This window comes from Aotus nancymaae, unplaced genomic scaffold (assembly GCF_030222135.1).
Source record: "Aotus nancymaae isolate 86718 unplaced genomic scaffold, 86718_ANA_hifiasm-v0.15.2.pri h1tg000025l, whole genome shotgun sequence".
Taxonomy (NCBI): domain Eukaryota; kingdom Metazoa; phylum Chordata; class Mammalia; order Primates; family Aotidae; genus Aotus; species Aotus nancymaae.
This window is the reverse complement of record NW_026988438.1, coordinates 13,903,775-13,930,018: the sequence shown is the minus strand read 5'-3', so window position 1 is coordinate 13,930,018 and position 26,244 is coordinate 13,903,775. Positions and strand designations below refer to the sequence as shown.

General features: G+C 37.8%; 1 non-coding gene across 1 annotated transcript in view; it reads right to left on the bottom strand.

Annotated features, from left to right (window-relative positions):
- LOC105716272 (uncharacterized) overlaps nt 1-26,244 on the bottom strand; it is a 283,931-nt gene that overhangs the window by 130,795 nt on the left and 126,892 nt on the right. Inside the window, exon 3 of the transcript XR_010344022.1 lies at nt 17,723-17,937. This is a non-coding gene — a transcript (uncharacterized LOC105716272). The remainder of the gene's footprint in view (nt 1-17,722; nt 17,938-26,244) is intronic.

Sequence of the window (26,244 nt, the reverse complement as noted above, 5' to 3'; positions counted from 1 at the left end):
ATTATTCTATTTTACAGATGAATGGTAGAGAGAGAATTTGAACCTCTGACGTCTTACTGAACCTCTGCCGTCTTACTCTGGATTCATGCTTTTAAACATTTCTCTGTATTGCTAGTATTCTTTGCTGTGGTCACTAACTAGAGTCATAGCTTCAGAGATAGATGCATTTATGAGCTATGCAAAAGCCTTAGGAGTCTTTTGCACAGGCAGCAGGCATAACGCTTAGGAAATGAGATTAGCCTCTTGTCATACCTGCTGGACTTGATTTTAATAAAGCTCTGCAAGCAAGTCATAAGAGAAATGGGAACAATCTGGAAATAAATTACTTCCATTATGCTGCAGAATCTCCTATATTTTGTGGCATTTAGGAATTATTCACAGATGTATGTTTACAGTTAAAAAATCAACTATACTGTGCTCAATTATGTGAGGGGAAAACTCTAGTAAACAGCTTTTAATTGGATTGAAATTAAGATAAATTTAGGATAATGAAGGAAAATGTCTTAACAGCAAGATTTATAGACTGTGTGCAAAACTCCCACGGAAGTGAAAGAAGCCCAGTATTTTGAAATGCAAAATTTACATGCACATGAGGAAAAAACATTATGTGTACAATCAGTTTCCATGTAGTCATGAAATTCTTTTGAAACAACAGAGTAGATATGTATTATTCAATAGAAAGATACAACCATTCGCTGTTATAAAGTTCTATATTAGGTACTATGGGAGGTACAAAATTCTCTGAAGTCTAGCTACAGATTTCAAATAATTTATAATCTACTGAGTTATAGGACTTCTTTATTAGAGGGATTACATAGTGTAGCCATAAAATGTTCACAAAATGAGAGAACCAAAGTATAAAATATTCTTTTGGAAGAGAGGCTGTATTTGGCAAAAGAGAAAATGAGATCCTAGAAGCATATTCATCCTGAAAGAAGAGGAAAGAACGAAATTTGTTTTCTTTTCATCTAATTCTAGGATTTAAATGTAATAAAAGGTTAAGGAACATCCTAGATGAAGCTTTAAAAATAGATTATTTGAAAATATTAGTAATATGTGGTGGATTTTGAAAGATGGGACTAGAGCCTACATTTACAGTCACATAAATGACTTGGGACAAAACATGATACATTTTAAACCCTTGCTACTCAAAGTGTGGCCTATGGATCAGCAGCATCAGCATCACTTGAGAGCTTGTTAGAAATGCAGAATCTAAGGCCCACCCACACCTATTGAAGCAGAATCTTCATTTCAACAAGACCCCAGGTGAAACTGTGTGCACACTAACATTTGAAAGCATTGATCTAAATAATAAACCTTTGGCACGAGATATTTTGCATATTTGCTCTTTTTGCATTAGTCATGTGTTGAAGTATTCATCTACCTTTCTAAGATCTTTTCCTTCTGTTTCACTCTCCAAATCATTCTCCCCAGAAGCTATTCTGTCTCTACTGCTTCCTACAAGAGCTTCTCTTTAAAAACAATTTTTGTTTTCAGTGACAGGGTCTCACTCTGTTACCTATACTGGTGTGCAGCGGTGCAGTCCTAACTCACTGTTACCTCGAACTTCTGATCTCAACCAGTTCTCCAGCTTCAGCCTCCCAAGTAGTTAGAACTACAGGTGTGTGTCACCCTGCCCAGCTAATTTTTAAATATTATTTTAGAGATGGGGATGTCACTATGATGCCATGGCTGGCCTCAAACTACTGGCCTCCAGTGATCCTCCTGCCTCAGCCTCCACAGTAGCTGCGATTACAAGTGCATGCACCAGGCCCAGCAAGAGTTGCTCTTGACCTGATTGTTTTCCATTGTATTTTCTGCTTAAGCCATATGGAACAATTTGCATTTTCTGAATATCCTGTGTTCTTTTATGTCCTCCACCCATGTTACCCTCCCTATCCCCACTTGGACCCATTTGGCCTTTGGGACTCAATGAAGCCTTTTCTCCCTTTTTTACTCCACTCCAATTCTTTGTTCACTTCATTCTATTCTCATAATACTTGATATATTTCTGGATTATAGCTCTCATTATATTGCAATATAATTGTTAATGTGTTCTCTTCCAGTACACTGTGAGCATCTCAAGGGAAAAATGTTTAGCCACTATTGCATCCCAAGTGCGCACAAAATGTTTGCTGAATGGATGTTATATTTGCAAGTTATAAATCATGCTACTCAGTCAATCACTGGACAGTGAAGTAAGTGCTAAGGAGAAAAAGATCCAAGTCTCTAAAGTGATGCCAACAAGGCTTACACACACACACACACACATACACACACACACATACACACACCACTTAATCCTAATATATTGACTTATTTTTTAATTACTATTTTTAATTATTTTTAATTTTTTATTTCCATAGTTTATTGGGGAACAGGTGGTATTTGGTTACATGAGTAAGTTCTTTAGCGGTGATTTGTGAGATTTTGGTGTGCCCATCACCCAAGCAGTGTACACTGCACCCTATTTGTAGTCTTTTATCCCTAACCCTCTTCCCACCCTTCCCCCCGAAATCCCCAAAGTCCATTGTGTCATTCTTACGCTTTTGCATTCTCATAACTTATCTCCCACTTCTGAGAACAGATGATGTTTGGTTTTCCATTTCTGAGTTAATTCACCTAGAATAATAGTCTCCAATCTCATCCAGGTCACTGCAAAGGCCATTAATTCATTCCTTTTTATGGCTGAGTAGTATTTCATCAGATATATATTTATATCTACCACAGTTTCTTTATCCACTCATTGGGCATTCGGGTTGGTTCCACATTTTGCAGTTGTGAATTGTGCTGTTACAAACATGTATGTGCAAGTATCTTGTTCATATGACATATTTTCCTCTGGGTAGATACCCAGTAGTGGGATTGCTGGATCAAATGGTAGTTCTACTTTTAGTTCTTTAGGGAATCTCCACACTGTTTTCCATAGTGGTTGTACTAGTTTACATTCCCACCAGCAGTGTAGAAGTGTTCCCTGTTCACCACATCCACACCAACATCTATTATTTTTTGATTTTTTTAATTATGGCCATTCTTGCAGGAGTAAGGTGGTATCGTATTGTGGTTTTGATTTGCATTTCCCTGATCATTGGTGATGTTGAGCTTTTTTTATATATACACTTGCTGGCCATTTGTGTATCTTCCTTTAAGAATTGTCTATTCATGTCCTTGGCCCACTTTTTGATGGGATTATTTTTTTTTCTTGCTAATTTGTTTGAGTTCACTGTAGATTCTGGATACTAGTCCTTTTTCAGATATATAGACTGTGAAGATTTTCTCCCACTCTGGGTTGCCTGTTTACTCTCCTTACTGTTCCTTTTGCCATGCAAAAGCGCTTCAGTTTAATTCAGTCTCAGCTATTTATCTTTGTTTTTATTACATTTGCTTTTGCGTTCTTGGTTATGAAATCCTAGACAGGTTTTCCCAATGTTATCTCCTAGAATTTTTATAGTTTCAGGTCTTAGATTTAAGTATTTGATCCACCTTGAGTTGATTTTTGTATAAAGTGAGAGACAAGGATCCAATTTCATTCTCCTACATGTGGCTAGTCAATTATCCCAGCACCATTTGTTGAATGGGGTGTCCTTTCCCCACTTTATGTTTTTGTTTGTTTTGTTGAAGATAGGTGGCTGTAAGTCTTTGGATTTATTTCTGGGTTCTCTTATTCTGTTCCATATATCTATGTGCACATTTTTATGCCAGTACCATGCTGTTTTGTTGACTATGGCCTTATAATAGTTTGAAATCAGATAATGTGATGCCTCCAGATTTGTTCCTTTTGCTTAGTCTTGCTTTGGCTATGCAGGTTCTTTTTGGTACCATACGAATTTTAGGATTTTTTTTTTCTAGTTCTGTGAAGAATGATGGTGGTATTTTGATGGGAATACAGTCATTTTCACAACATTGATTCTACCCATCCATGAGCATGGGATGTGTTTCCATTTGTTTATGTCATCTATGATTCTTTAATTAGTGAATTGTAGTTTTCCTTGTCTTTCACCTCCTTGGTTAGGTATATTCCTAAGTATTCCATTATTATTATTATTATTATTTTTGCAGCTATTGTAAAAGTGGTTGAGTTCTTGATTTGATTCTCAGATTGGTCGCTGTTGGTGTATAGAAGAGTTACTGATTTGTGTACATTAATTTTGTATCTGGAAACATTGCTGAATTCTTTTGTCAGTTCTAGGAGCTTTCTGGAGGTGTCTTTAGGGTTTTCTAGGTAAACAATCATATCATCAGCTTGCTTGTTGGGTAGAATATTCTGTAAATATGTGTTAAGTCCATTTGTTCCGGGGTATAGTTTAAATCCATTGTTTCTTTGTTGACTTTCTGTCTTGATGATCTGTCTAGTGCTATTAGTGGAGTATTGAATTCCCACACTACTATTGTGTTACTGCCTATCTCATTTCTTCTGTCTATTAATAATTGTTCTATAACTTTGGGAGCTCCAGTATTAGGTGCATATATATTTAGGATTGTGCTATTTTCCTGTTAGACCAAGTTTTTAATAAATATATAATCTCCCTCTTTGTCTTTTTAAACTGCTGTTGCTTTAAAGTTTGTTTTGTCTAATAAAAGAATAGCTACTCCTGCTAGCTTTTGGTGTCCATTTGCATGAAATGTCTTATTCCACCCCTTTGCCTTAAGTTTATGGGAGTCCTTTTGTGTTAGGTGACTCTTTTGAAGGCAGCACATAGTTGGTTGGTGAATTCTTATCCATTCTGAAATTCTGCATCTTTTAAGTGGAGCATTCAGGCTGTTTACATTCAATGTTAGTATTGAGATGTGAGATGTGAGGTATCATTTCATTCATCGTGCTATTTGTTGCCTGTACACCTTGTTTTATTTTTATTTTTTTGTACTTTTGTTTTTTAGGTCTTGTGAGATTTATGCTGTAAAGAGGTTCTGTTTTGAAATTTGTTCCAAGATTTAGAGCTCCTTTTAGCAGTTCTTATAGTGGTGGCTTGGTAGTGGCAAATTCTCTGAGCATTTGTTTGTCTGAAAAAGACTATCTTTCCTTAATTTATGAAGCTTGGTTTCGCTGGATACAAAATCTTGGCTGATAATTGTTTTGTTTAAAAAGGCTGAAGATAGGACCCCATTCCCTTCTAGGTTGTAGGGTTTCTGCTGAAAAATCTGCTGTTAATCTGATAGGTTGTACTTCTTAGGTTACCTGGTGCTTTTGCCTCACAGTTCTTAAGATTCTTTTCTTCGTTTTGACTTTAGATAACCTGATGACAGTGTGCCTTGGTGATTATCTTTTTGCAATGAATTTTCCAGGTGTTCTTTGAGCTTCTTGTATGTGGATGTCTAGGTCTTTAGCAGGGCTAGGGAAATTTTCCTCGATTATTCTCCCAAATATGTTTTCTAAACTTTTAGATTTCTCTTCTTCCTCAGGAATGCCAATTATTCTTAGGTTTGGTCATTTAACAGAATCTCAGACTTCTTGGAGGCTTTGTTCATATTTTCTTATTCTTTCAATTTGTCTTCATTGGATTGGGTTAATTTAAAAAACCTTGTCTTTGAGCTCTGAAGTTCTTTCTTTTACTTGTTCTATTCTATTGCTGAGAATTTCCCCAGCATTTTACATTTCTATAGGTGCATTCATTGTTTCCTGAAGTTTTGATTGCTTTTCATTTATTCTATCTATTTCATTGAAAATTTCTTCCCCCATTTCTTGTATATATATATATTTTTAACTTTCTTAAATTGGGTTTTGCCTTTCTCTGGTGCCTCCTTAATTAGCTTAATAACCAACCTTCTGAATTTTTTTTCAGGTAAATCATAAATTTCTTCTTGGTTTGGATCCATTAATAGTGAGCTAGTGTTATTTTTGGGGAGTGTTGAAAAACCTTGTGTTGTTGTATTATCAGAGTTGATTTTCTGGTTCCTTCTCATTTGTGTAGGCTCTGTCAGAGGGAAGGTCTAGGGCTAAAGGCTGTTGTTCAGATTCTGTTGTTCCATGCAGTGTTTCCTTGATATATTACTCCCCACTCTTGTCTGAGGGATATGGCTTCCTGAGAGCTGAGCTGTAGAAATTGTTATCTCTCTTCTGGATCTAGCCACCCAGCAAGGCTACCACGCTCTGAGCTGGTACTGGAGGTTGTCTGCACAGAGTCCTGTGATGTGAACTTTCTGTGGGTCTCTCAGCTGTGGATACCAGCACCTGTTAGTATTTGGAGTGTCTCCCAGGTCCTGCAGGAGCAATCTGTTTCCTTCAGAGGGTCTGTCGGTTCTCTTGGCTTCCCTGGTTTATTCCTGCAGTTATTCTGAAACAAAAGGTCATGATGCAAGCCTCCACATGCTGCTCTGTCTGTCCAAGTAGGAACTGCATTCTAGCCCTGTCTCCCATCCGCCATGATCTTCCCAAAGGAGAACTGGCTTTTCTGATGCTCTGTTTGGGGGCCCTAATGTATTGATTTGTAATAAGCAATACAGCTTCTGCAGAAAAAGGACCTAATTAGGGTCAGGTGGTCTCACATTTGACAGGTACTGTTCAGATGACTCTGAAATATTTCAGAAGTATTATAATATGGTAAGCTGTAAGGGACATCACAGTCTCTATGGGAATCCATGACACTGGCTTGTTTTATGATCTTAAATCAAATTGACGTCTTTGCAGTTTCTCCATATGTAACCTGCTTGTTCCCCTTTTACGGATATAGTTTGGATAACAACCTCTGAAAACTCCCTAGAAAGATGTCCAAGAGGTCATTGAAAATCATTCTGGAAGATTTTTAATTCTGGGACACATGAATTGAAGAGGAAGATCATTTCTGACAAGTCTTACTAGGAATTCTGGTCAAAATTTTTTTCTTCAATTGTTGCAAGCACTTGCTGATTTTTATGGGATGTTGCTTTAGGAAAATGTGGAAGATTTAAAAGTAGAAATAGCTTGGAGGAGAATGGAGTTTAGGGAGGTAGAAACTAGATTCAACATTTTGTGTAATATTGTTTAAAGTAGAGAGTCTATGAAGATAAGATTACCATTCACGTTCCAGATGTTAGGTTAGAATTTTAAAAGTACATGAATCTTTGAGCAATGAACATGAAGAGAAAAACAGATCCTTGAAAAACGTCTGTTGAACAGACGTAAAATTTTTTTTTGCATGTTCCTCATGAGGCACTTATTCAAAAGATTTGTAGACATAAGGCAAAAAGAAAACTTAATATAGGATAGCAAACAGGTAGCAGATGAACAGTAAAAACTATAACTCTTGGTTTCTATTGCTGATACAATGGTATTTGTAGGTAGCTTAAAAAGTTATGATCAGATATGGTAGAAACAACATTAAATAGAAAGTAATGTTAAAGGCATAGAGCTGGCAAGACTGTAAAGAAAACCTTGGAGGAAAGCAGAAATCCAGTGAGGTGAAGGGGCACTGGAGTACGTAGTTGCCCTGGAAGCCAGAGCTTAGGTTTTCAAGAGCTCCAGTGAAGGATGAGTGACTAAGTCAAGCGCACATCCATGGGAAGTGTGATCTGATACCAATCTTAGAAAGTCTGGACTCCTTAAAATTGAGCGAATGGTGGGGGGGCACCTCCTAGAGAAAGGAAGTGAGTAAACTCGTTTATCTTTTTATCTGGCCTATGTTGAGGAAATAATAAGTAGATATAATTTCACAAGCAGAAGCCTGCCTTCATTTGGATTGGGAACATTATTTATACCATTGAAGCTGATAATTTACTATAAAATGGTCTACATGTGGAAGTGCCTCCAGGGGCCCAGTGGAGGTCAATGTGAACTCTGTTTGAAGAAACCCATCAAAACCTAGGTCTAAAAGAATTACCATTTCAGGAAACACAAGCAAGATTAAAACATATATGAGGAATAAAGTCCCTAGTAGAAAGTTAGCAGAAATAATGAAGACCAAAGCTATTAAAATTATTGGATAAATACATAAAATAACTGTATGAGATACACTTAAAAAGACCATTAAAAATATAACCAAGAAAACAAGAAGTGACTGTAAAAAGTACCAAGCTAATTTTAAAAGGAACCAAATATAATTTCTAGAACTAAAAATATAGTAATTAAGTTAGATATGCAATGGGTTAAGCTGATTAGGAAAAAAGAAAGAAAAAAATGACGAAATAGAAATTCCAACTGAAGAGACAAGCTTCTTAGATAAAGATTAGAAATGTGAAAAATATAAGGGATTAATAAGAAGTTTTCACATATGTCTACTGGATATTTCAGACAAAGGATAGAGAAAAGCCAGTATCTGAAGTGATAATGTCTGAGAATATTCCAGAATTGTAGAAAAACAGGTCACATAAAATGTGGTAAGTTACACGAATCCCAAGAAGTAAAAATTAAAAGTTCTACTTGAAATAAGTCAGAAATGCTGCCAGTGTATGGTTAAGAGTACAGACTCTGAAGCCAGACTGCCTGGATTCAAATCTAGGCTCCATCACTAACAAACTAATTGCCTGAGTTTCTTCATCTAATGGAAATAACAATACAAGTTGAGTGTCCCTAACCTGAAAATTTGACATAGGAAAAAATCTGAAGCTTTTTGAGCCCTACAAGTGGAAAATTTCACACCTGACCTCATATGATGGGTTGTAGTCAAAATGCAGTCAAAACTTTGTTTCGTGTACTTCCTGCACAAAATTGTGTAGAATATCATATAAAATTACCTTCGGGTTATTTGTGTAAGGTATATAGGAAACATAAATGAACTCTGTGTTTAGACTTGTGTCCCATCTTCAATATATCTCAAAACACTTCAGGTCCCAAGCATTTTGGATAAGGGAAACTCAACCTATAATAGTACCTACTTCATAGTATGGACATGAGAATTAAATGACAGTGTATATAAATATAGCCAAAAATAGTCCCTGGTACATTATAACACTATAAAAGAAAAAAAAGCTTTAACTGCTTATTATTGCTATTACTTATAGAGGGACTTCTCTAGAGCACAGTGAGGCCAGAGGAGAGTGGAATGTTTCTACACATTTCTAAAAGAAAAACTGTAGACTGGCTACTGTGGCTCACATCTGTAATCCCAGCACTTTGGAAGGCCAAGTGAGGAGGATCAGTTGAGGCCAAGAGTTCAAGATAAGGCTGGGCAACATAGCAAGACCCTGTCTCTACAAAAAAAGAAAAAGGAAAAGAATTGTATGCCCAGTAAAATAACCTCTTTTGAACAAGTTTGAATTCATCATTTTAAGATTAAAAAAAAAGAGTTGACCACCAACATCTTTTTATTTATTTATTTAAACATTTATTTTAAGTTCAGGGGTATATGTGCAGGTTTGTTATAATGGTACATTACATCTCATAGGGGTTTTGTGTACAGATTCTTTTGTTATCCAGGTAATAAGCATAGTACCCAATAGTTAGTTTTAGATCCTTACCTTCCTCCTTTCCTCCACCTGGTGGAGGCCCTGGTGTCTGTTTTTCTCATCTTTGTGTCCATGTACTGTCAACATCTTACTAAAGAAACTTCTAGAAAAAGTACATTAGGAAGAAAGAATATGGTCCCATAAGGAAAGTCCCAATATGTAAGAATAAATGTTAAAAACATCAGTATATCTAAATAAGTATAAACTGTATAAAATAATAAATGTTTAACATGTAGAGCTAAATAAATAAAATAATAAGCAGGAATTGCATATTATTTGTCTATGGAGTTGTGGTATCATTATAATGAAAGCATTATAAAGTCTTAGTATTCCAAGGGAATGCAAAGACTTGGACTTAAATATTAATGTTAATATTTATATAAAATCATTAAAGAATGAGAATCAAATTTATAATTTTTATACTAATAGAAAAAATAAAATGGAACACTTTTTTAAATTGAGGCAGGAAAGAATGAGATCAGAAAAAAAACAAATCAACCCAAATGATAAGATGGAAGAAATGATAACATGGACTAAATACATCACAATTCACAATAGGAGTAAATAGGTTAGACTTTCTAGTTAAAAGATAATGACTATCATACTGAATTAAAAAATAAATTCTAGTTCAGTAATGTTTTCCCTAAAGGGATGCCTAAAATTTGGAGACATTACACCGGAAATGTTTAAAAGTAAAGAATTAGCAAAATAATATTAGAAAAATACTGCTTAAGAGAAAGCTGGTGAAGAGAAAGTAATTAATATTAGACACAATAAACTTTAAGACAAAAAAAATTAGTGGAGGTAGTCTCTTCATAATGATGAATAATGTAATTCACTGGGAAGATTTAACCATTCTAGGTGTATATTGACTTAGAAACAGAGATTCATTTTATCAAAAGGAATTTCTGATTAAACTATAAGAAGAAGTTGCTAAATTCACCACCATTGTGAGAAAATTAATACATATTTCTATTACAGTAATTAAAAGATCAAAAGTCAAAAATTGCAAAGTATATAGCACCAAACAATATCACCAACACATTTGATAAAATGAACCTATATAAGAACATTGCTCAACAATTGGCAAATATACATTTTTTTCAAGCACACAGAACATTTTTGAAAAGTAATCACGTGCTACAACACAAAAGTCTGGCTTTATACATTCTATACTTGCACAGTTAAGTTAGAGAAATGCATACTTGTAAGTTTAAAAACTTCTCAAATGATTCATGCATCATAGAATTAATATAATGGAAGATGCTTGGAACCAAATGATTAGCAAGACGAAATATCAAAACTTGAAGAAAAGCTGTACTTAGAGAAAAATGAAAGGTAGGGATTAATGAACTGATCAAATGTGAGAAATTAAAAATGGGAATAGCAGAATAAGGTCTTAAGAAACTAGGTCAAAGGAAATAAAAGATCAGGTTGAGAATTAATGAAATAGAAAACATCAATCGATAATTAAGATTGGTTCTCTGAAGAAACTTTGAAAAGGAACAAAATTCTGGCTGCCTGTCTTAGGAACAGAAGATAGATTATATTAGGAATGGAAAAGAGGACATAACTGGAGACAGTGAGGGTTAAAGGGGCTTCGAGACCACACAGCATTTTAACTGAGAGTAGGTTTGGTGGTCAAAGAGATTTGATTTTGAATCCTAAATCTGCCGCGTTCCAGCAATGTTATCTCAGGCCAGTCTCGTGACTTCGGTGCCTCATTAGAACAATGGCCAAGATTGTGAATATAAAATGAAACAGAAAGTAAAGTGCTTGGCACATAAAAGCAGGAAAAATTAGCTATACATTTGATTGTGATTTTTTATTCTTGGTATTGGAGCTCAGTACCCCTGGGCAGCTTTACCGGTTTTTTGATGTATAAATAGGGCACCAAGAGCAAGAAACAGAGCTGGACAGAGACTGGAGGACATTTCATGGGGGGCAAATGTGAGCAGAGGCCTAGAAAGGGATACACAAGGCCTGAGCAATTCTTGTAAGTGGAAAAGCCACAGGGTACAGTGTGTTTTTTAACATTAAAAGCCTCAAACGCACACAGAGAAGTAACTGTACTCCTTGGTAACACTGACCAAAACAATACATTATCATAAATGTGTTTGCAGACACCTTACTCCAAAGCCCATATATCTCTCTCTTGTACTCCCCAAACACATTCACTAGTACAAGCCTCTGTGCTGGGGAATGCTGCTACAGAAGGATTAGATTAAAGCAGTAATACAAGGAAGAAAATCAGGCCAGACCACATTTCCATATTAAAATTTAGAATACAAATTTTAGTGTTTTCAATGGGCTGGGGCATAGAGAAGTTGTTTAAACCCTCTGTCCCCGTCAAAATGGATTTTACTCTATCCCACCTAGAGAAGAACCTGGCCTTGTTTAAACACCTAAAAAAACCAAGGGCTCAAGAATATTGTGATTCTTCACATTCCTGTGCTTGAATCCTCAGGCACTAAGTATTTGATATCAAAAACTCTAAATAAGTTTTTGATAAATAAGGGCAATGAATAACCCAAACACTCATAGTGCCAGACCTTGGACATTTTATGAATACATGCGCATGGCAAGTCAGGGTAGAGTATGCCAGGCTTTCTCAAATGGGTGAGCCTTCAGTGAGGTCTGAGCAGCATTCATTTCTTCAGTATCCAGTAATCCTGTCTTCGTGAATTAAGTCCAGCTTCCCAGATCAATTTCTGACTGGGCGCTTTATGTGAGAATCCAGCACTGTGCCCTTAGAAGAAATCTGGGAAGTCTGAGGAGTCCAGAACATTTATAATTTCTCTCAAGGGAGACACTTCCCAGCAGCATAGTTCCAGAAGAAGATACACATCCATGGGCCTACCCCTGGCTTTAGCAGGGCTTCTCCAGTTAAGTTTTGAGAAAGAAAGTTAAAAAAAAAAACAAAAAAAACAGAGAAGCCCAGCTGTCTTCATCTTAGGGCCTCCCTGCTTAGTAACCTTCCCAACAGGAGCCATACAAACTTCTTCGCTGGCTGCTTGTTTCTCTGAGTATTGTGCCTGGAGATTCCTTCTAAAAAAACGTATCCCAAACCTAGGCTGACTAGGTCTCTGTCATTAGGAAGTCCAGGGAGCCCTCAGACAGCAGAAATCTGGTGTTTTGAGGGATGCCTCAGAGCTTTGCCCCTGCTGGTCCTGGCAGCGTTTATGGCTGGAGATTGCAGTTGGATGCAAAGAGAGCCATTTGAGAATGTTTGCACCTTATCATTTCCAAGGAATCTCTGCTCTTGAGACAACCGGTGCTCTCAACTGTCTGTCAAGTTCAAGAACTTGTTATCTTAAGCATATCTAAGTGTTGGGGCTGAGGAAACTAAAGGAAACTCACCACAAGAGACATTATTTGTAGGGCTCAACTTTCCCCATGGTTGTATCTTTCTTCTACTCTTTTGTACCATGTCAGTCTGGGGACATAATTGGCCCTCTTCCTGTAGAACTGGCTCTTAAAGTACTTTGTAATTCTGGCCTGGAGCTGCTGGGAGGTCTCTGTTTCAGCAAAACCACTGTTTCATGGTGAATCAGTCACTTCCTCCAGACTGCCTTCTTTCTGTCCTGCCATGAGGTCAGGGACACTGCCATTTGGGGACAGTCTGGGCTTTAATCTATATTTTATCTGGCATGGGAGACTGAATGGACACTCCAGTCTGAACAAATAGACCCAAGGGGATTGTTGAAGTTGACACTTGGAGGGGATTTTAGTTCTTTATTATAAACTGGTTTATAAAATATATTTTATCCTCCTACCTTGATAAATATATCCTTATAGTGACAAAAAGCAAAGGATATATGTGAAGTTATAGTTTTTGTATGTCTGAGGGCTGGCAAAACATCTGCTAAAGTTATTATTGCACATATCTGGCTCTTCTGTCTATGGGTTGTGATAGTTAAATGAGTAATAAAGTGTTTACATAACTTATAGATTTGTATTTGTTCCATCAATTAAGTTTTCTTGCCTTTATTTCAGAAAAATTACTTTGTTGCTATAATCAGTATGTTTACATACTTTGTTTTCAACTCGTAATTCTCTGGAGGCTTAGAAACTGCAATTATATTGAAAGTATATGTAAACATATTTTAATGAGAATATATAAATTAAATACAAAAATAAAATCTAAAAGTTATTTTATATGTTTCTAAAAGTCTTAAAATATTCAAAATAATCTATTAACTTTAAAAGGTATAATACAAGTTATAGTTAATATATGCCAAAATTTTATTTCATATATTAACATTTTAATTAAATGTTATTTTTATAGAGATAACATTATTCACATTGTAAACATTCTATGTCCACCTCGTTACCAATAAAAAGAATTGGTACCATGATACACATGTGATACATGCATGCAAATTTAAGGGTAATATAAAATGCTAATATTACAAAATGTTCCTAAATCACCACTGCAACTTTTCTGAATATTATGCTAACGGAGTAGCATGGGAACCAGGAATTTGAAAAAGAAAAGCGCGAAAAAGGATTCTTGGCATTATTGAGAAATGACACTTTGTTGTAAAAGCATCTATTGCATTTATGTTACCTTCAGGCAGGAATTTGATAAGTTTGGTTATTCTCATAACCCAGCACTCTTTTTCTCTTACATCCTCCAAATATTCTAAAGCAACATCATCATAATTCATGATTTTTATCAGTTTTCAAATTAGGTCACCTTTTCTTTTAAGGATACAGGGAAGTGATACAGAGGTCCATTTCCCTAGGACCTGAAGAGTGTGGTCATGAGAGTGATGTTAAGTATTATAGACTATGCTGGGCCAGCTCTGGGTGCCACATCCTGAGTGATAAAGGCATCTGTGTGTTCTTTAATATATTTATTTGTGGGTGACTGGGGTATGTGGAGCCCTCTAAAATATCTCTTGACCAGGACTATGGAAAGTACTATATATATCACCCATCCAACTGTATACATCACACGTTCCAGGAGGAACAACTGCCAACATTTCGGAATATTTCCTTCCAGTTATTTTCTATTCCTTGATTTCACACATGAAAATATAACTGATATACAGTCTTGTATCAAGCTTTCTTGATAAAGTTACCAGTGGAAAGAGATCTCCACTGACTGACCACTCAGTGCAGGAATTCCTGTCAGATGGTCAACCAGGCTTACACAACTGCGTTCTTTAAACATGGGGCAAATGTTGCCCGGTCATGGGGGCTTACACCATCAGCACTGAAGGAAGGAGTACATTGTTTTCCTAATGGAGATGACAGAAGTTAAACATAAGAAGCATTCAAAACAATTAAATAAAGATCCAGAAATATAGCCAAGGCGCTATGTTAGAGGCCATAGAGGATATTCAAAGAAATATAAGACAGTTTCTGTCTTTGAAGAGGCTTGCTTACAAACAGTTAGGCTGGCTTTGTTTTCATCAAAAGATGACTGATAGCTAAACTTAATAAGAAGAATAGGCCATTGGAATGGATTAGCCTGTTCTGCCAAATTATCTACTAATCTTCAGCTCAAACTTACAGAGGAAAGATGGGATTTTTAGAGATAATATGGTCCTAGAAACTGCATTGAGCATGGCATGGCTTTGTCAATTTCCTTTGTGTTAGTAAGACTAACTACCGTTTACTGAGGATATTATGGACTAAATAAATACTTCATAGGCATTATTTTGTTTGAATTGTCATTACAATTCAAAATTTAAATACTCGTTATTTAATTATTTCATTTGATCAATAACTCCATGAGAAAGGTCTTACTCCTACTTTTAAAAGGGAAAACTGAAACCTGGGGAGGTTTAATAGCTGGCTTTATGCCACATGGGTAAGAAGTGGTAGAGATATAACTATTTCCAGAGGCTGCTGCTGTCTAATATTAAGATATAATAGGTACAACTCTGTTCCTCATCACAGTAGAAGTAGAGAGACTCTTCTGTTGTCAGGTTAGTCAATGATAATCATATTAGTTAGGATAGGTAAGGTTGTGCTGCAGTAGCAACAAACCATCAAACCTCAGATGCTTAACCCAACAAAAGCATTTTCTCATTCACCCTACATGTCCATATTGTATCAGCTACAGACTCTATTAGGCTCTATTTTCACTCTGGAATCAGGCTGATGGAGAAGTCACTGTCTGAAACATTATCAGTTCTGGTGGCAGAAGGAAAGAGTACTAGAATATATATTAACAATTAAATGCTTCTAATCATAACTCATTTGTCTGAACTTGTCATATGACCCACCCAGCCACACAGAAAGCTAGAAAGTATAGTTCTACCATGTGCCTCAAAGACAGAGAACCAGGGATATCTGGTATCAGCATGACTACTTCAATAGATGTGGGTACCATATGACCAGACTTTCATCTCTGCTATTGATATGTTGCTAGCAAGTTCTTTCTACTGGGGCCAGATTGTAGAGGTTACCGAATGACAGCAGGGGAGGCAAGAACAATCTTCACAGTGCTGGCATAAAGGATGGTAGGGGGCTCAGTGGAGGAGTGGGAAGAGTTAGGGACCTGTGAAGAATAAATGCTGTGGGCCAGGAATCATTTGATTACACTTCATGCATATTAACTTATTCAATCTTCACAACAACCCAGTGGGGTAGATCCACTTATCCCCATTTTAGAGATGAGAAAACTGAGGTACAAATGTTAAGTAAGTTGGCCAAGAAAAGAGAGTAAGTGGCAATGTGGCATGGAATCCTGGCAGAATAAGAGGTTATGCCCTACAGAGTGTACTCATATTAGCCACTGAGTACATTCTTCTTCCTGCCTGTGGTCTCTGCTCAGAAAGGAATCTGAAAATCATATGCCTGTTTTCAACTTCATCTTCACCACAATTACTTTAACTCTCTATAGAGTGAAGTTCTTTCTCAAAGGCATATTAAACTATAGCATCTCTCTAACTGTCAAGATGAATGAGCAGCTCTTCATATGAACCAGAGAAGAGAGCCAGGAACCATAAGGTAAAATGCTAAGTGTGGCTACATGTGCCTTACTCTAAGTCAGTAAATATCTGAAGAGAATCACAGGCATGGCTTTATGAATTTGAACTATCTGTGTGTGTATAAACCTTGTTGATTCATACTCCACTGGAAAGTATAAATACATCAGTGACATAACCATTATGAACAGAAAGGGCACAGCCACAAGTAGATGCAGAAGCCAGCATGGAACTGACAAGGAGTTATTCCACTCACTTACCAAAAAGTGCCTCCCAAATCCTAACTCTTCCAAATGACTCAATTTCATTGGCATCACTGGGTGCCTTAAAAATCCTGTCACCATATAGAAAAGTTACTCATTTATATCTTTGTTCCATTGCCTTGCCCACTTCTTTTTTCTTGAGGTGGAGCTGTAAATATTAGATTTCATGATTCAAGTTTCTGGAATCCAACTTTCTAAATTGTCTTACCCTGGTGGAAATGGGAACGCCATAACCCACAGTCAGCTGTTATTCCTATTGAGACTGACAAAAAGCGTTTATTAAGTGCCTCATAGACTATAGCACTGTCCTGGGTGCTGCCAAAGTGTCAGGCCTGTGCACTATACCATGTTCAGCTCAAACATACTTTGAGGTCCTCCAAACACACAGCTAAGTAAATGTTTTGCCAGCTTTGAACATTTGCCACCAAATTACTTGCAAGACAAGGTCATTGCTTGTTAAGTCTAGGCACAATTTTTTAAAAGTCAGAATGACCAGTATTAACCCATTACCAACTGTACTGATTGCTACTGTAACAAATCACCATAAACTTAGTGGCTTAAAACAAGACAAATTGATTATCTTACAGTTCTGGAGGTCAGAAGCCTAAAACATGGGTGTTAGCAAGACTGCATTCCTTCTCAAGGCTTCAGGGGGTTCCTTGACCTTTTCAGCTTCCCTCAATCCCTCCAGCCTCTTACTTTGATCTTTCCCACTCCTACTCACTCTGAGCCTCCTGCTTCCATTTATAAAGACCCTTGTGATTGCTTTGGGCCCACCTAGATAAACCAAGCTACTCTTCCCATCTCTGTATTCTTAATCACATCTACAAAATCTTTTTTACTCTGTAAGCCAACATATTAACAATGTACAGGGATTACAATGTGGATTTTTTGTAGGGGGTGAGGGGACATTTTTAGCTTACCACAGCCACCAAGGTTTTTCAGATATGTGATAAGTCATATAACACTTTATTCTAAAAATCATTATGTATGGACCAGGGAAGCATTGGAAGAAAGGAAAATATCACATGTAAAGATCACAGTTGACAATGTCACAATGTTGTTTGTCTTTAGTTTTCGTATCTATTGTCAAAGGCTTAGAGAGTTAACTTTGTTTTCTACCTTTTTTTTTTCCTCCTGTGGCTGTCATCTGCTTACCTGCAGACCCAGGCTCACTCTGCTGTCACTCTGAAGTTGGGCATCTCTAAGTTTGCCTGCTGCTTTGCAAAGGCTGGATGCTTACTCTAACAGATCCAGGGTCCTCTGGCCTGCTGAGCTGGGCTTCTCATGCAGGGTCTCTTCCCCCTTTTTATGCCATGCTTTCTTTCCACTTTTCCTCCTTGTACAGCAAGCACTGCACAAATGTTGGGGTTCTATAAGAGAAGTTGAAGGCATTATCTTAGACCTTCCAGGCTGGCAGGAGGGGAGGAGGTGGGCTGTTCTACCTGGCCCTGTGTCTTCTCATTACTGGATTTTAAGCTGCCTCCTTGAGTGAGGTGGGGAAATCAAAAGCAGCGAAAGAGCAGGGGCTTCTTTCTGCTCAGTAGATCACCCCTCTCCCCAACCCTCAGGCCTCTTGTTAATCATTCCACTCCCTGGTTACCAGCTACCCAGCCTGGGTGGCACTAATTCTTGCCTCCAGCACAAGGGGACTTGCTAGCCTTGGTATACGATAATAGCTTTTGAAATAAAAACTACATATGAGGCAACTTGCAAATTTAAACTTTTCTGGGATGGGTGTGTAGTTGCAGGAGGAGTTCTCCCTTAAACAAAGGCAAATTTTCCAGTTACACCAGTTAAACAGGTTCTCATACCAAATATCCCAATGAAGAGTTCTTCTCCTGTGCCCCTGGGAAGGGAGGCTCCTGAAAAGCACTATGCGCATGCCTATACCTGCCTTATGTTCTTAGGACCACATTCCCACCATTCAACAGGCAGAATTTAGTTAGGATGCCAGCAGGGATTTTGATGTGTGCATGCAACTATTTGAGGAAACCAGGTCCACCCCTGGTAAAAACAACAACCTTCATCTGCACAACCTATTCTAGATTATAGGGTTGGGACTAGGGAGAGACCAGTTAAGTTACTAACCACAGGTGTAAATTTTAAGGGAGTACCATACAGTAATCAATTAATGAAGAAAATAATATTTTGATGGGAGCACTTTTTAAAAATAAAAATTAATGCAAAAACATCTACAGTAAACATCAAATTTTAAAATACATATTAGTAACAATGCTATGCTATACTGAGTTTGAGGCAAAAAGAAAAAAATCAGTAACACTAACCCAAAACATCACAAGTGTTGATGTTTTGTTCATTATAGTCTTTTATGCATTAATTTTTATTTAAAAATATTGCATTAAAATATTATTTATCTTGATTATGAGTTTTTGGGACCCCCTTTAATTTTATGCCCCAAGGTGAGTGGCCTACTCACCTCACTCTAGTGCCAGCCCTGTAGTACAGAGGGCAGTTTTGAGGCTTTAACTCATTTGAGCCTCATGACTGTTCTCTAAGATAGACAATACAAGGCAAGTATTCTTAGCTGCATTTGACTGTAAAGGAATTAAATTCCAAAACAAGAGGCACGAATTGCCCAGGATACATGGCATATGGTGAAGACGAGACTAAAAATCAGGCCTGCTAACTCTGAATCTGGGGATCCTTCCATGATACCAGAGAGTCTCAATCTCCAGTGTACCAAAAAATAATCAGGAGAGTTGTTAAAATTCAGAGTTCTGAGTTCCAACCACTGAATTCTGATTCAGAAGGTCTGGGGTGAAATGCAAGAGTCTACATTTCATTTAACAATCACACTAGCTGATTTTGACATCAATGAGCTACCACCAGTTGGGGCAACTCTTTAAGGACTCCAGGCAGATGTCCCCAAGCTATGACTGCAAGAGCTTGCTGTTCTTATTATCAATTTCCCCTTGTAAGAAGACATCTGTACTTCATGTGAGTTAAAATACTATTGTATCTAGTAAGAGTAACCTAAGCTAATTAATAAATAGCAAACATCAACCCATCATCCCTGATGTTAACCAAAAGAGAGCATGATCTTTTTTTTTTTTTTTTTTTTTTTTTTTTTGAGAAGGAGTTTCGCTCTTGTTACCCAGGCTGGGGTGCAATGGCGCGATCTCGGCTCACCGCAACCTCCACCTCCTGAGTTCAGGCAATTCTCCTGCCTCAGCCTCCTGAGTAGCTGGGATTACAGGCACGCGCCACCATGCCCAGCTAATTTTTTGTATTTTTAGTAGAGACGGGGTTTCACCATGTTGACCAGGATGGTCTAGATCTCTTGACCTCGTGATCCACTCACCTCGGCCTCCCAAAGTGCTGGGATTACAGGCGTGAGCCACCGCGCCCGGCAAGCATGGTCTTCTTAATCCACAAGATCAATGTACTATAAGGCATGACAGAAGAAGAAAAATATGAAAAATGAGGGACTACTCCAATTAGATGGGAGTCCCTGAGCAATCATGGGTCTGCTTGTGGGCACCGGGCATGTGGGATGAATACCCTAAAAAGAAAGGGAAAGGGACTTCACAGACAAACTTGGTATACTTAATAATTTCTCTTGTACTTGTTAAAAATGAGAAGTTAATTCTTTCTGTCAGGGCAGTTTCCAAATCTGGATCAAGTAAGAGAAGGAGTTAGAAGAAAAATTAGTACTTTTTACCTTAATGCTTATGGAAATGGTACCTTAAGTTGACAATGCAATACTGGGACCATAACGGCATAAGAGAAAGTTGAGCTGAATATGTGACTACAAGGCAAGCAACTTGAGAAAGAATCTTGTCAGTGCTGCCAGGGAAGCCTTTCTGTTTGAGGTCAGACGCATGAAAATCAAGCAAACAAATAAAAATATTTAAACTGGATTCTTAAACCATTCATCTCTGAAAAAAATAACATCTAATATTTTCTTTTCTATCAACTGCTAGCCATGTGGATTTTACCAAGGCTTTTCATCAAGGGGCACAGTTTCCAGTTACCCCATCCTTAGTGGTTACTGTAGCCTCACATAGCTTGATTCTGGCAAAGAGCATAATTCCATGCCAGAATGAAATGTATTGGCCTGCTTTGTTCTTCAGGCTGTGGCTAAAAGAAGTGGCAAATGGAGCCAGTTTTCTAATAATTGAAGTGAAAAGAAGTTGGCCTCAATGAAGTTTTCATCTCAGGTGTTCAGATTGCCCTCCTTCTCTGCCTCCTGGGTTATGGGTACAGATACAATCTTAATGTAGAGTTTGGGTTGCTATAGACCTGAATAGCAACAAAATTGTCAGGGCCACTTGCTCATTTGAAAACAGTGTGTCTTCAAAAATTGCACTTGAAAGATGACTGATTGGTAACATACCTCTAAGCAACACCAAGCATGATGTTGAGATTTCCAGATGTACTGTCACAGTACCACCAGGAGAACACATCAACACTCTTTCCTTACTTTCTAAAATATGCCTGCCTATTGCTTTGCTCCATTCCTGTTCACTGATTATTTTCCATCACTTCCTGGATCCCCTATCAACCAGAATGATGGCTCTCAAACATTAGTGGCATCAGAATGACCTGGAGTGCTTGTTAAGCTACAAATTGCTGTGTCCTACTCTTAGAATTATCAATTTGGGAAGCCTATGTGGGGCCAGAGAATTTTCATTTGTGATAAGTTCCCAGTCGATGCTGATGCTAATAGACTGAAAGCCACCAATCTAGAGTTGATGGTCCTAAAACATTAGAATCACCTAAGGAGCTTTCATGAAAATACTGATGCCCAGGTTTACCCCCAGCCAATTAAATCAGACTGTTTGAAGATGGAGCCTGTATTAGTTTGCTAAGGTTGCTGTAACAAATTATCTCAAACCAAGTGGCTTACACAACAGAAATCTGTTCTCTCACAGTTCTGGAGGCTAGAAGTACCAAGTCAAAGTGTTGGCAGGCCACCATCCCTCAAAGACTCCTGGGAGGGGGCTGCTTGTAGCTCCAGCTGTGGCCAGCAATGCGTGGCCTTCCTTGGTTTGTAATTATATCACTTCAGTCTCTGCCTCCATCTTCACATGCACATGGCCTATGTATATCTATGTCTTTGTGCCCTCTCCTCTTTTCATATGGATGACAATGACTAGACTTACATCTTATCCTAATCCAGTATGACCTTTCCTTAATGTATGCCTTAATTACGTATACAAAGAGCCTATTTCTGAGTGAAGTCACATTCTGACATTCTGGGTGGACATGAATTGTTCAGGGCTTTGTGAGGGGATGCTGTTTGATCCTGCACAGAACCCTGACTTGGCTGTAAGATCCTTGAGGGCCAGATCCATGTGTGTCCAACTACCTTGAAGAATCTGGAACATAATGGCATGAAAAAAGCTTTCTTGAATGAAGGAGCCTGTATACTCTCTACATTCAATTCACAGTCATCACAACGTAACAGATGACAAACTCTCCTCATTTGTCTTAAAACCTTGTTAAACTAACTGCAGATTCCAAGGACTTTAAAGTGTTCATCTGTATGACTAATTCAGCTCTAAATTAAAGACCTTTTCCTTAAACAACAAAAGATATTGAAGGTATTTCTTTGCAGAAAGATCTGTATTCTGCTCCTCAGGGCATTTTATAGGGAACATACCTATAGAGAGCCTAGATTACACACTTCTGAGAGCTTTTAATGATAAGAAACAATGTTTTTGAACTTCCCATTATGAACTAGAAATAATATTTTCACATAAAACAAAAATGCTAAATTACTTAACTGCCTCCCTACAGTTTTGAGTTTTGTACAGTGTAAATGATTGTTTTCCAGGAATTAAGACCACAGGGGTGTCTCTAAAATGCCTGGGATGTAAAGCAGGAGGCAGGATGCCTATTGTCTGAACTTCAGTTGGAGAGTTGATTATTCATGGGGTCAGCAGTGGGGGTGGGTGACTAACATGCAAGCCACAAGCGCAATCCAAATGTGGTCACATTGGAAGGTGTGATGTGGATTGTCAGTCAGTTGGAAATTGGAGCCAGTAAGGTTTATTTTGGATGAGGTGGCATCTGAGGATCACAATCAAAATTGTCCAGACGGCTTTATTTTGGATTTGTTATGCCAATATCGGATATGGGGGCGGTTTGTGGAGGTTATTTGAAGACTGATCTGTGACCCCCTGGAGTGGCAGTGGATACAATGGGACATTAACCTGAACTCGGAATTAGGAGCCCTGGATTCTGGTCTCAGCTCCAGCCCATGGGAACTCTGAGATTACTGCAGTTTTTAAGTATACTGATGTTTGGTATACAAATGTAATAAACGTCTAAATTCGTGTATCCTGCTTTGCATTGCTGCATTCATTTTACAGAGGTATCTCTTCTTTATTTCTTTTAAAGCAGAGAAATTTGGTCACTTATTTAGATTTTTGGAAGTATTTTTCTCATCAGTGGATTCTGGCTTTGACATCCTTTTTGATTAAATTAAAATTCCTTCTTATATTAACCAGGAACCTGATAATGTTTAGAAGTTATGAAAATATCTAAGTGTTTTTGTAACTTTTATGATATTTTAAAAATCCTTTCTAACCACACACTAATAGTTATGATAATTTCCAGTTTTGATTTTTAACCAGAGGCAGTGGTAGCTTTTAAACATAACGTTGTCTTACTTCTCCCTTGAACCTCCTTCTCTACCAATGAACTGAGAGGGACTGAAATCATCTGGGCATTTCTGAGCAAGCTGTCAGCTTTCTGAGTACTTGGAAGTCTCCTCACATCTTATTAGTTTATTTAGTCATAAAGATTCTTTAAGATAAAAACCAAACACAGTCAAGTGTATGTGACAGATGTTTCTGAGATTTGGGCAAGAGGCACAGGCAGGAGGGGAAGTTGTCAGTCAAAGGCAGCCTCATGTTTACTGCTGCGTTTTCCTGTTTTTCAGTCTTTGCATAAGGAAAGAGGTACCCTTCCTGCATGAATGAGGCATATCTTTGTTCTCTGACAGCTGCTGCACCTCTTCTTTGAAGTTATTCTCTGGCATGAAAGATACACAGTAATATATCTGAAGTCTAATTCTGTCCAGGGAAGAAGTTCAAATTGAAGAGTAATTTTTTTTAAACTGTAAAGGAAACTAGTATTTATGGAGCACCTACCAAGTACAAGAGAGTGTTACCTGTTATTTCATTTAGTTCTCTTCATTGCACCCTTTTACAGACAAGAAAAAGAGACACACAGTTAGAAAGTGGCGGGTCCTAAGTTTAAATTCAAGTGTACAGATTCTACTTGTTTCTTGGAAGCACTTATTTGGTTTGCCCTCAGGGTTTACACAGTCTTTATGACACTCATTTTTCTATTTGGCAATATACATAACATAAACTACACCGTTTTAGCCGTTTCAGAATATATATTTCAGTGGCATTAAGTACTTTCACATTGCTCTGCAAAAGTCACCACCACTGTCTCCAGAATGTTTTCATCTTTCCAAACCGAACTCTGTACCCACTAAACAATAACTCCCCATTCTCCTCTCCCTCCAACCCCTGATAAACTCTGTCTACTTCCTATCTCTTGGCATTTGAGTATTATAGGTACCACATATTAGTGGAATCATACAATATTTGTCCTTTTGTATCTGGCTTATTTTACTTAGTAGAATGCCCTCAAGCTTCATCCATGTTTTATCATGTATCAGGGCTTCATTCCTTTCTTCTTTTGAGACAGGGTCTCACTCTATTGCTAAGGCTGGAATGAAGTGGTGTGATCACAGCTCACTGGAGCCTTGACCTCCCAGGCCCAAGTGATCCTCCTGTCTCCTTAGCCTCCTTAGTGGCTGGGACTACAGGTGTGTGCCACCATATCCAACTAATTTCTTTTGTTTTTGTTTTTGTTTTTGGGGTGTGTGTGTGTGTGTGTGTGTGTGTGTAAAGACTAGGTTTCACCATGTTGGCCAGGTTGGTCTCAAATTCCTGGGCTCCAGTGATCCACCAGCCTTGGCCTACAAAGTACTAGGATTACAGGTGTGAGATACTATACCTGGCCCATTCCTTTTTAAGGGTGAATAATATTTGTGTGTGTGTGTGTGTGTGTGTGTGTGTGTGTGTACACCCCATTTTGTTTATTCCTTCATCTGTCAATGGACATTTTGGTTGTTTCCATCTTTTGGCTATTGTGAATAATGGTGCTCTGTGAACATAGATGTATAAATATCTGTTCAAATCTCTACTTTCAATGATTTGCAGTGTATATTCAGAAGTAGGAATGCTAGAGCATTAGAACGTTTTGTTTTGTTTTGAGATGGAGTCTCATTCTGTCACCCAGGCTGGAGTGAGGAGTACAGTGGCATAATCTTCGCTCACTGCAACCTCCGCCTCCTGGGTTCAAGTGATTGTCGTGCCTCAGCCTATTTTCAGTAGAGACAGGGTTTTACCATGTTCTTGAACTGGTAAAACCCTGCTGTTCTTGAACTCCTGACTTCAAGTGATCTGCCTACCTCGAGGCCTCTCAAAGTGCTAGGATTACAGGCGTAAACCACCACACCTGGCCTAGAATGTTTTTAATATATATATATAAATATTAACTGAAGCTACCATACTCTCAAATACATTTTACAATTTTTAGAAAATGCATTTCCTATCCGAGTTACCAACTTTCTCGTTTCTCTGGGTAATACCAACATTCTTCCAGTTTTGCAAGCTTGAGATCATGATGTCACCTTGGACAATTTACCAGTGTCCTTCTCCTATAGTTAGTCTGTGATATGGACAGACCATTGTTTGTTTCTTCAAAGCATCCTCAAGATTGGGCTCTTTTCATTAACTCTTCCGTAACCTCAGCCCAAGTCTGATCACTGTGGATCACTTCAACAGCTGCCTGATATAGCTCCGTGTTCCAGACTGTTTTCTACCAAACCTCCAATATCGTTGTCAGAATAATTTTCCTAAACACCTGTTTTCTCATGTCACCCCATGCTCAAGAATCTACAGTGGCATTAAGTTCAAGGTAGTAAATTAATTGATTCTTTCTCATGTGTGCAACGTTATTTTACACGTCTTCCTTGCCTTCTTCTCTACTCCTAGGGCTCTCCTCAATGTTAGTCTTAGAAGCCAAGCTATTTCCCCAATCTATGCCATTGTTTTCTACTCACCTAATCTCACAAAACCATTTCCTGTTGCTCTTCAAAACATGTAAGATCTCCATTTATTTCCTACATTTATTAGTTTTGCTGCCCCCTAACCACATGCTAAGTTTCTTGAGTACTGGATCTTTGTCCTGTACTTTTTGTGAGAATCCTGTGATTCTGGACAGATATGTGCTTGCTGGCTCATGAAATAAGACAAAGTCAGAGGAAGATCCAAATTGCAAAAGATGCTGACAGATTTTATCGGAGCCCTTAGAAGAAACTCCTTTACACCCAGGAAGAAATCTCTTGTAGCGGTTATCAAATACTAGAATAGAAAGAATTCAGCTTAAATAGTTCCTTATGCATCTTTTGCATTGTGGTGTACAAACTCAGGCCAGTGAATTTTCAAGGCAAAATGTTACCCAGGTGAGTCTGTTTCTCATTTTAAATAATTCTCAAAATATGTGAAATACTTAATAAGTGTTCCCGCTCTTCTCCTAAGCATTCTGATTACATGAAAACCTAGAAACACAGCAGTCTAAGAAATTTGAAATGTTCTTACTACTATTAAGTTTGGGAGCTTTTCTTA